The 9680-nt window shown below is 42.2% G+C and overlaps 1 protein-coding gene across 4 annotated transcripts in view; it reads right to left on the reverse strand.

The window, feature by feature from the left end:
• Positions 1-7753, reverse strand: part of LOC127395201 (polycomb group RING finger protein 3-like) — a 122788-nt gene extending 115035 nt beyond the window's left edge. For all 4 annotated transcript variants that reach the window (XM_051641786.1, XM_051641784.1, XM_051641788.1 and 1 more), the window contains exon 1: positions 7455-7753. The gene's annotated coding sequence lies outside the window, so the exon portion shown is untranslated. The remainder of the gene's footprint in view (positions 1-7454) is intronic.
• Positions 7754-9680: the final 1927 nt, after the last annotated feature.

Below are 9680 nucleotides of genomic sequence, written 5' to 3' on the forward strand. Positions count from 1 at the left end.
TTACTGAAGAGCATTGTATTGCCAAAATTATTCAAAGCAATCAATTGACTCACAGCTTCCATTATATCAGTCTGTATTTTTAAACTAGTAAATTACTCCCACTCACCACAAAATGCTATCTGCACATAATACAAGTAATGAACATCTGTGGTTAGCCAGCTAGCTCATACTTTTTGCCTTGTTCTTTTAGGTGACAAATTGGGGGGTGGGGAGGAGTTGTATAAGGACAACACCTTACAAAAAAGTAGTAACCCTGATCATTGTAGTGCTTGCAGGCTGTAGGGTTGTTGTGGGATTTTTTTTGTGCGTGTGGTTTTTTTTGTTTGGTTGGTTTGGGTTTGGGTTTGGAGGGGGGGATTATTTGGGGTTTTTTAATAAAAAACAGGAACGATTTATACTTTTATATTAATATTTGCATGCACATGACATGAGAAAACAGCCAAGATAATCTATAGGCTTAGTGCCTTTTTTTAAACATTAAATCAAAATCTCAGTCATGAGATTCTTAATGTGTCCAGAAACATTACACTAGATAAACGGTCCGCTGAAGAAAGAATATCATAAGCTGTGTCGGTATACATGTACTGGTTTGGGCTGGGATAGAGTTGATTTTCTTCATAGTAGCTAGCATGGGGCTATGTTTTGGATTTGTGCTGAAAACAGCAATAACACAGGGATGTTTTGGTTATTGCTGAGCAGTGCTTACACAGAGAAGCCTTTTCTGCTTCTTGCAGGACCCTGCCAGCAAGAGTCTGGGGGTACACAAGAAGGTGGGAGGGGACACAGCCTGGACAGCTGACCCCAAATGACCAAGGGGATATTCCATATCATCAATTTTTTATTATTGTTATTATTATTACTAAGAAAACACACCAGAATTCCATTTCTTTATCCCTCTGTGAAACAGCACAAATCATTCACAAGTATGACAAATGACAGGTTGACTACAAATAGCTGGAGGGGAGGGAGTGATGGCAGTGTTTGAGGGCAGGGTTTTGTTTGGGGTTAGGGATTTTTTTGCAGTTCTTTTTTGTTTTGTTGGTTGGTTGGGGTTTTGGGGGATTTGTTTTTTGTTGTTTTTTAAAGAAGCTCCAATAATAACATTGTTATTTAGCTATGCCTTTTTAAATTAAGTAAACTGTTCATGGCAAATTCACATTTTTCATCTAGCCTGTACCCAGAGACAATATTTGAGAATTACATTTGTCACTATAAAGAATAATCTCTAAAAAGAATTTGCGCCAAGTGCTTCAAAAAGCAAGTGCAATTTGATGAGCTCTTACTATACAAGGTAGGTTAAAAAAAAAATAAAAAAATTCTCTGAATTAGACATATCTATTCCTGCAGACTCTTGAACTCTATGACACAAGACGTTTTAGAGTTTGCATGCTAACAAAACTAAAAAAATAAGCTTTTTTTTATTAATAGGTCATTCAGGCAGAATTTACCCCTCAGAATCAACTCAACTTTCAGTTTAAGTTTTCTTTCTGGTAGAAAAAGGAAAATGGCATTACCTATCAGGTAATTGCTCTTCTATCCTACAACATATGCCCATAAGACTTTCAGACCTTTTTAATGACAAGACTCATTTAAAATTCTGAAGAGCAAATAAAATTTTTCCATCTCATAAATTCTCACCACAGGGAATATTTTCTATGCTAGCAATTTAAATAAAGAAGTATTTATTTAGAAGGTGAACTTAACAGAAACCTGATTTGAAGAAGAGCAGCAAGTTTTTCCTTGGCTCCTCAAAACAAACTACAGTAAGAACTGCTGTATACAGTATCTGTTTCAACAATAGAAGTTTAACAAGTTTAACATGAGCTGTCAATATGCACTTGCAGCCCAGAAAGCCAACCGTATCCTGGGCTGCATCAAAAGAAGCAAAGTCAGCTGGTCAAGAGAGGTGATTCTCCCCTCTACTCTGCTCTGGTGAGACCTCACCTGGAGTACTGTGTCCAGTTCTGGAGTCCCCAACATAAGAAGGACATAGAACTCCTCGAGCGTGCCCAGAGGAGAGCCACGAAGATGATCAGAGGGCTGAAGCACCTCCCCTATGAAGATAGGCTGAGGAAGTTGGGGTTGTTCAGCCTAGAGAAGAGGAGGCTCCATGGTGACCTTATAGCAACTTTCCAATATCTGAAGGGGGCCTACAAGAAAGCTGGGGTAGGGCTTTTTACACAGGTGTATAGTGAGAGGACAAGGGGCAATGGTTTGAAGCTTAAAGAGGGGAGATTCAGGTTGGACATTAGGAAAAAGTTCTTTCCTGTGAGGGTGGTGAGATGCTGGAACAGGTTGCCCAGGGAAGTTGTGGATGGCCCCTCCCTGGAGGTCTTCAAAACCAGGTTGGATAGGGCCTTGAGCAACCTGAGGTGTCCCTGCCCATGCAGAGGGTTTGGAACTAGATGATCTTTAAGGTCCCTTCCAACCCAAACCATTCTATGATTGTATGAATAAAACACAACGGTTCGTAGCACAATAGCAAGGGCTGGTTTTAATGCAATACAACCCCACCTTCTCCACCCTTTGACTGCATTAACTACTTCAGCATAGCAAGTACTTTTAGAACAAAGTCTGGGAAGCCTGACTTTAATCTTCACAAAAATCTCTTATTAAAATTATTAATTTACCCTAGAGACAGGACTCCAATACAAAGCCTGTACCAACTGGGCAGTGTCTTTCTAGCTGTTAGTTTATTCCAATCGTATATCATCAGTGGACAAGGGGAAAGCAAGTGATGTCATCTACCTGGACTCATACAAAGTGTTCAACACTGTCCTGCACAACATTCTCGTCCCTAAATTGATAAGAAATGAATTCAAAGGGTGGACCACTCTGTGGATAAGAATTGGCTGGCTGGATACAGTCAAAGAGTAGTGGTCAATGGCTCCGTGCCCAAGTTGAAATCAGTGATGAGTGATGTTCCTCAAGTGTCAGTACTGGGATCACCTCCTTCAAGCCCAGGAGCAATGCATTCCAGCAAAGAGGGAGGAAGACAAGAATGCCAGGAGGCCTGCATGGATCAACAAGGAGCTCCTGGAGAAACTCAAACACAAAAAGGAAGCCTACAGAGGGTGGAAGCAAGGACAAGTCACCTGGGAGGACTACAAAGAAGTTGTCCAAGCAGCCAGGGAGAAGAAGGTTAGAAAAGCTAAAGCCCTGACAGAATTAGATCTGACCTGGGACACCAAGGGCAACAAGAAAAGCTTCTACAGGTACGTCAGTGATAAAAGGAAGACTAGGGAAAATGTGGTTGCTCTCCAGAAGGAAGAAACAGGAGACCTGGTCATGCGGGATACGGAGAAGGCTGAGGTTCTCAATGGGTTTTTTGCCTCACCGTTCATCAGCAAGTGCTCAAGTCACAACGTCCAAGTCACAGAAGGCAAAGGCAGGGACTGGGAGAATGAAGAGCCACGCACGGTAGGAGAAGATCAGGCTCAAGACCATCTAAGGAACCTGAAGTCCATGGGACCTGATGAGATCCACCCGTGCCTCCTGAGGCAAGTGGTGGATGAAGTTGCAGAGTCACTTTCCATCATATTTGAAAAGTAATGGCAGTCTGGTGAAGTTCCCACGGACTGGAAAAGGGGAAACATCACCCTCATTTTCAAAAAGGGAAAAAAGGAAGACCTGGGGAACAACAGGCTAGTCAGTCTCACCGCTGTGCCCAGCAAGATCATGGAGCAGATCCTCCTGGAGACTATGCTAAGGCACATGGAAAATGTGGAGGTGGTTGGTGGCAACCAGCATGGCTTCACCAAGGGAAAATCATGCCTGAAAAATTTGGTGGTTTCTTACAATGAGGCCACAGCATCGGTGAACAAGGGAAGAGCAACTAACATCATCTACCTGGACTTGTGCAAAGCATTCGACACTGTCTGTCACGACATCCTGGTCTCTAAATTGGAAAAACATGTATTCAATGGGTGGACCACTCCGTGGACAAGGAAGTGGCTGGATGGTCGCGCTCAAAGAGCAGCGTTCAATGGGTCAATGTCCAGATGGAGACCTTGCCGAGTGCAAGGTCCTACACATGGGTTGGGCCAATCCCAAGAACAAATACAGGCTGGGTCAAGAATGGATTGAGAACAGCCCTGAAGAAAAGGACTTTGGGGTGCTGGCTGATGAGAAACTCAAGATGAGCTGGCAATGCGTGCTTGCCGCCCAGAAAGTCTGTATCCTGGGCTACATCCAAAGAAGCGTGGCCATCAGGTCAAGGGAGGTGATTCTCCCCTCTACTCCGTTCTCGAGAGACCCCACCTGGAGTACCATGTCCAATTGGGGCACCCCAATACAAAAAGCATATGGAGCTGTTGGAGTGAGTCCAGAGGAGGGCCACAAAGATGATCCGAGGTCTGGAGCACCTCTCCTATGAAGACAGGCTGAGAGAGTTGGGGCTGTTCAGCCTGGAGAAGAGGAGGCTCTGGGGAGACCTTATAGCAGCCTTCCTGTACCTGAAGGGGGCCTACAGGAAAGCTGGGGAAGGACTTTTTACAAGGGCGTGTAGTTATAGGACAAGGGGTAACAGCTTTAAAGTGAAATAGGGTAGATTTAGGTTAGATATTAGGATGAAATTCTTCACTGTGAGGTTGGTGAGTGTCCTGGTTTGAGCCAGGATCAAGCCAATTTTCCTTGTACTGATTTTTTTTTTTCCTTCAGTGAGCTTTCTTTTAACTAGCAACATTCTGTTCTAGCTAGGCTGATAAGACATTGGAATGTTTTTCTAACTGCTGGGTCTTCAAGGTCGCATCTTCACTCTGCCGGCTCAGGCACTACAGGGAGATCTATGACCCCCCCGTAGGAGGCTGAATTAGACAAACAGCAAAATTGGCCAGAGATATTCCATTCCATATATCTACGTAAGCTCAGAGGAAGGTCAGAGATCACAGAAGACAACTTCCTTCTTTCCTGTTTCTTCTTCTTCCCTTCACTCCCGTCCATGGCTGGCATCCGGGGAGGACTCCGTCCATCCAGCACCGTCGACCCTTAGGCTCGAGCTCTCCTGACCCTCATCACTCTCTATTTGTAGACATTAATAAGATCCCCTCTTAGTCTTCTCTTCTCTAGACTAAACAGCCCCAGGTCTCTCAGCCTTTCCTCATATGACAGATGTTCCAGTCCCTTAATCATCCCTGTAGTTCTCTGTTGGACTCTTTCCAGCATATCCCTGTCCCTTGAACTGGGGAGCCCAGAACTGGACACAGCACTCCAGATGTGGTCTTACGAGGGCAAATTACATAGTTCTCTCAGAGTTTCTTGGCATTTTCTGACCTCCTTCTGGCAGAAAAAAAATCAACTGCTGGCTGGCATTGTACTTTCATGTGTGTTTTGGGGTTTTTTTAATGTTATTTTTGTATGTCCAGGACCATCTTTTTTGTACCTGTGACATTTTGTTGTGGGACATGAAAGCTCCCTATGCCTCTTGCAGATCAGTGCAGCTCTCAGCTTGGCTGTGACTGGTCATTTGACAGCTTTCTCTGCTTACCTTACAGCAATCCTCTTTTTCTGTCAGGGGACAGGTCAATCACTTTGAAAAATATTTTAGATTAACTCTAAGAAATGGGAGGGAGTTCACATGATTTAAGCTAGCACAGTACTGTGTAGGGTCATTAAACAACTATTTTTAGAAACTATTTTCTTTAAAGATGTGTTTACAATGTATATCTAATCGCTTTTACCCCTGTCTGGCTTTGGAAGCAGTATGAAAAGTCATTTCATGTTTGAAATGCCATCACATTCTCTTGAACAGTGACAAATAATGGAATGTGACACTAGGAAAGTGCTCCTTTATTAATCTAATTAGCTTTTTTGTTTGGTATTTTGTTTATTGGGGCTTTTGTTTGGTTGGGGGGGGGTTGTTGGTTTTTTGTTTTGTTTTTGTTTGGGTTTTGGTCAATTTGTCCCTTTAGAAATATTTTTGTAACCCCTTGAACATAATTTTTGCTTTTCCTCCTCAGAGATCCTGATGATATTGAGTTACTTGGGAAATTAGATTTGTCAGCTTTACTTCTGGTTGCTGTCTACGTTAATTTTATAATTAAAACCCAAAGATGTGTGTCTAATATGTACAAATCTACAAAAAGCAGAAAGACAAAGTATGCTTAAGCCCATGCAAAAGAAATAGTTTGATACATGTCAGTGTTGTTTCAGTGCAAGAAAGGGAATATATTTTGGCACAGAGCTCAGAGAACATGTAGCAAAAACTCATTAATCTGAAAATTAGCCTGTGAAGTCACAGTCAGTTTTTGCTAAAATATTCAAGTACAAATTATTGGATTGCAGATTTGTTACGCACTAGTTTTTTGCTCATTTATACATCTATTACATATGTTGCATTTTGTATGTAAGTCTGGGATAGGGAAGGTGAAAAAAGTTTAATTAGGGAACTCCTTTCCTATACATATCCTCTCAACTACATTTTCCCCTGATTCTGATTATTCAATAAATTTTAAACAAGGGAAAGTATGTTTCCCCCTCCTCTATTCTATAATAACTGGCATTATTATTTTGTTGGTCCTGTTTAGATAGGACAAGGGGTAATGCTTTTAAACAAATTGATTATTTGAATTATCTATGATTCTATGAATCTGAAATTTTTAAGTCAGTTTTCTCTGGCCTCCCTTCAAACCTGGCAGAGTATGTATCCCAGCACAAGGGGGTAGTTTGAAGTATTACTCAACCATTTTTACTAATTATATCAAAAAGGAAACATTTTAAACCATGTGACATTCAAGAATATAAACATTCTGAAATCCATTGCATCACCAAATACTGCTGATAAAGACCTCCAGTTATATCTCTGTCTCAAATTATGTACCAGCCAGCATCAGAACTCCACATCTGTGTAATTGAGGTCATTTAGCAAACAATACGCCCACTCCGTTCTGACTAGAGACGGATTCCCTCCCGCTCTCAACAGTAAGGGTTTAATCAATGCAACACCATTAATAGGAGCGGAGGGAGCTCTCTGAACGCGACTCAGACAGCTCTTATCTAAACCCCACCACCACCTCTCCACAAACGTTATCACCCTGCTGAGTTACACACCTAAGCCAACCCACAATAATGCGAGATCTCCATGCAAACCTGAAGAGGCACACTGACCAGGCACCCGGAAAGAAACGTTACCACTCCTCTACAAGCCAGGAAGGTTAATAGTTGGAATAGGAAAGGAGGGGTGAAAATAGAAGGAAAGGGGGGAGAAGGGAGGAGAGAGAAGTTTATGGGGTTTTATTTTAAAGGAAAAGACACCTTTCCCCTTGGTGGGCAGAAGCTACCCTCAAGCACGAAAAAGGAAGATTTAAGAAGAAAAAAATAAATATTAAAATACCATCGAACACACCGAGACACTAACGTGCATTTTCTACATCACAAAGTTCAAGCACAGCCTGCCCAACCCAGTATCATGTCGTGTCCATCTCGTTCCCCTCAGCACCGGAGGGCGGTGGACTGACCTGTCAACAAATGGCAGCGACGGCAACGGAAGAGGAGATGAGCAACGCTGTGCCCGGCCGCTAAGAGAAGAGGGAGGAGCAGGAATCTTATCTTCAGGGAGTTAATTCCCGTCCCCTTTTCCTTCCAGTTCCCCTTTTATGCTTTTCCTACCTCCTTAAAAAAAAAACAAACAAAAAACAACAACAAAAACCCACAAAACAAAACACTGTGTCTTTCCACCTTCCTCTCCTCTCCCCCAATATTCCGACTCAGAGTTTAAAACAAAGAGACGGAAATAGCCGAGTGCAGACCGAATTAAGCCGAGTGAGCGTGTCATGCATATAACGCATGCGCACTGTGTGTACGCATACGCTCAGATCTATATCCTTGCTTCTCTCGAGATATGGGATTGGTTTCGCGTTATGCATTCCTCCTATCCCACTCCATTATGCGTGTGCTGAAAGAAGAAGAGCGTCTTTCCGGTTTCCCCCTAAACTCGGGGTGGAGGATACCTCTGCTGTACTCTGCCTTTCTTCCTTAGGGTGGCGCCTGTGGGATTGATTCCCAATCCAGTATTGCTCCCTCATGCATGCACACTTTTTTCAGGTAGCATTCTTGTATGCTTTTTATTTTCAAGATGGAAGTGATTGGATGAGGAGTGAATTTACCCAGAAACAGCCCTTGTGCAAGGCATGCTTTTCCCCTGCCCCATTTAGCCTTCTTGACATGCAGGGACAGGCACCCCTAGCAATGCTTCCTCCAAACCTGTACCTTCTCCACATGCAGACAAGTACCCCAGAACAGTCCCCCCCAAGCCTGCATATTTCCACATACAGGGACACTCATCACTGTCACAAATTATGTGATAAATAAGGACAGACATTTTCTGCATGACCCTTCTAACATCTCCCTCCATATTGGGTGGGCAAACACTTGCAACATACAAGTAAAAAACTCACTGCCACAGCCCACCAGCACCCTTATTTACTCAGGAATAACCCTGCACAACCCACTAACAGCTTTTCTCCATTCACAGCACAAAAAAAGTACTAGAACAATCTTCCAACATTAAATGCACACATGCAACCCACCAACTTCTGTACTAGATTCTCTCGGTCCCAAATACATCCACAGGTGTAGACTTTAGAAACAGCTCACATCCTCTCCAAGACATAGTCATATTTTAAGAGTCCTGAAAATGGATATCCAATTCCTAACAGTATCAAGATTCTCCAGACTGTAAAAGATTAGTTGAATTTTTTTATTGAATTAGTTGAATTTTTCAAAATAATGAGATTAATAAATAAGACTTACATTCTGGTCAATTTTTATGCTTTCATTTCAGTGTTTAAAGCCAATCCTAAAGTTTTCTCCAGGAGCATATAGGATGTTTGGTTTTTTTAACATCCTCCCCCAAATAATCACATACTTCTGTAAATTGGATCTTTAAGAAGTCCACCAGTTACAATGAAACTTAAACAGGAGCTGGGAATACTGGTGACAGGATATTTGCAGTTTTTCACTGGGTTGCATAAGTCAAACACTTCAACTGAAAGCCCTGCTGAAAGACATAGCATGAGGACAAATTTGCAAAGCAGGAACTGAGGTTAACACCACATAGCTGAACACTAAGATTACAAAGACAAGTGCACAAAAATTAACCTTTCCGGGGTGGTCTGTACCTTTCTTATTATGCATGTTTTCTATGTAATCTAGATACATATGTTCACATTTATACACACACACACAAAGAATAAGTCACAATACAGTCTACTTCCACTTTGGCTAAGAAGGTGTCTCATCCCACTCGGTGGGTTTCGAGTGAGGTGAATCTTTTTTATAGCTCAAAAGTGTGCAAGTGCCATCTCAATGGCAGTGCGTGGTGAAAAAAGAAGCCACGGCAAATAGCCTAGAGGAACCACAATAAATGTTTTATTAAGAGCTCACTACTTAGATGTTAATGGCGGGCAATGGTGAAGTTGTTGACTCATAATAACTACTCCTGTAACCGGTAAATGGATCGATCTTAAAATGAAGCAGCTTTTAGTGAGAAGATGCAAAACCTGTTGAGCAAATATAAAGGAAACCCCTGCAGGAAACATGAAAAGAGGAATCACTCCAGGGAAATACTGGCAAATAGATTTTTTTGAGTTACCAAAATGTAATCAGTACAAGTATTTTCAGGGCGGCCAGAGGCTTTTCCTTGACGCACTGATCGGGCCAGGGAAGTTACTAAAATCTTGTTG

The sequence above is a fragment of the Apus apus genome, chromosome W, assembly GCF_020740795.1.
Source record: "Apus apus isolate bApuApu2 chromosome W, bApuApu2.pri.cur, whole genome shotgun sequence".
Taxonomy (NCBI): Eukaryota; Metazoa; Chordata; class Aves; order Apodiformes; family Apodidae; genus Apus; species Apus apus.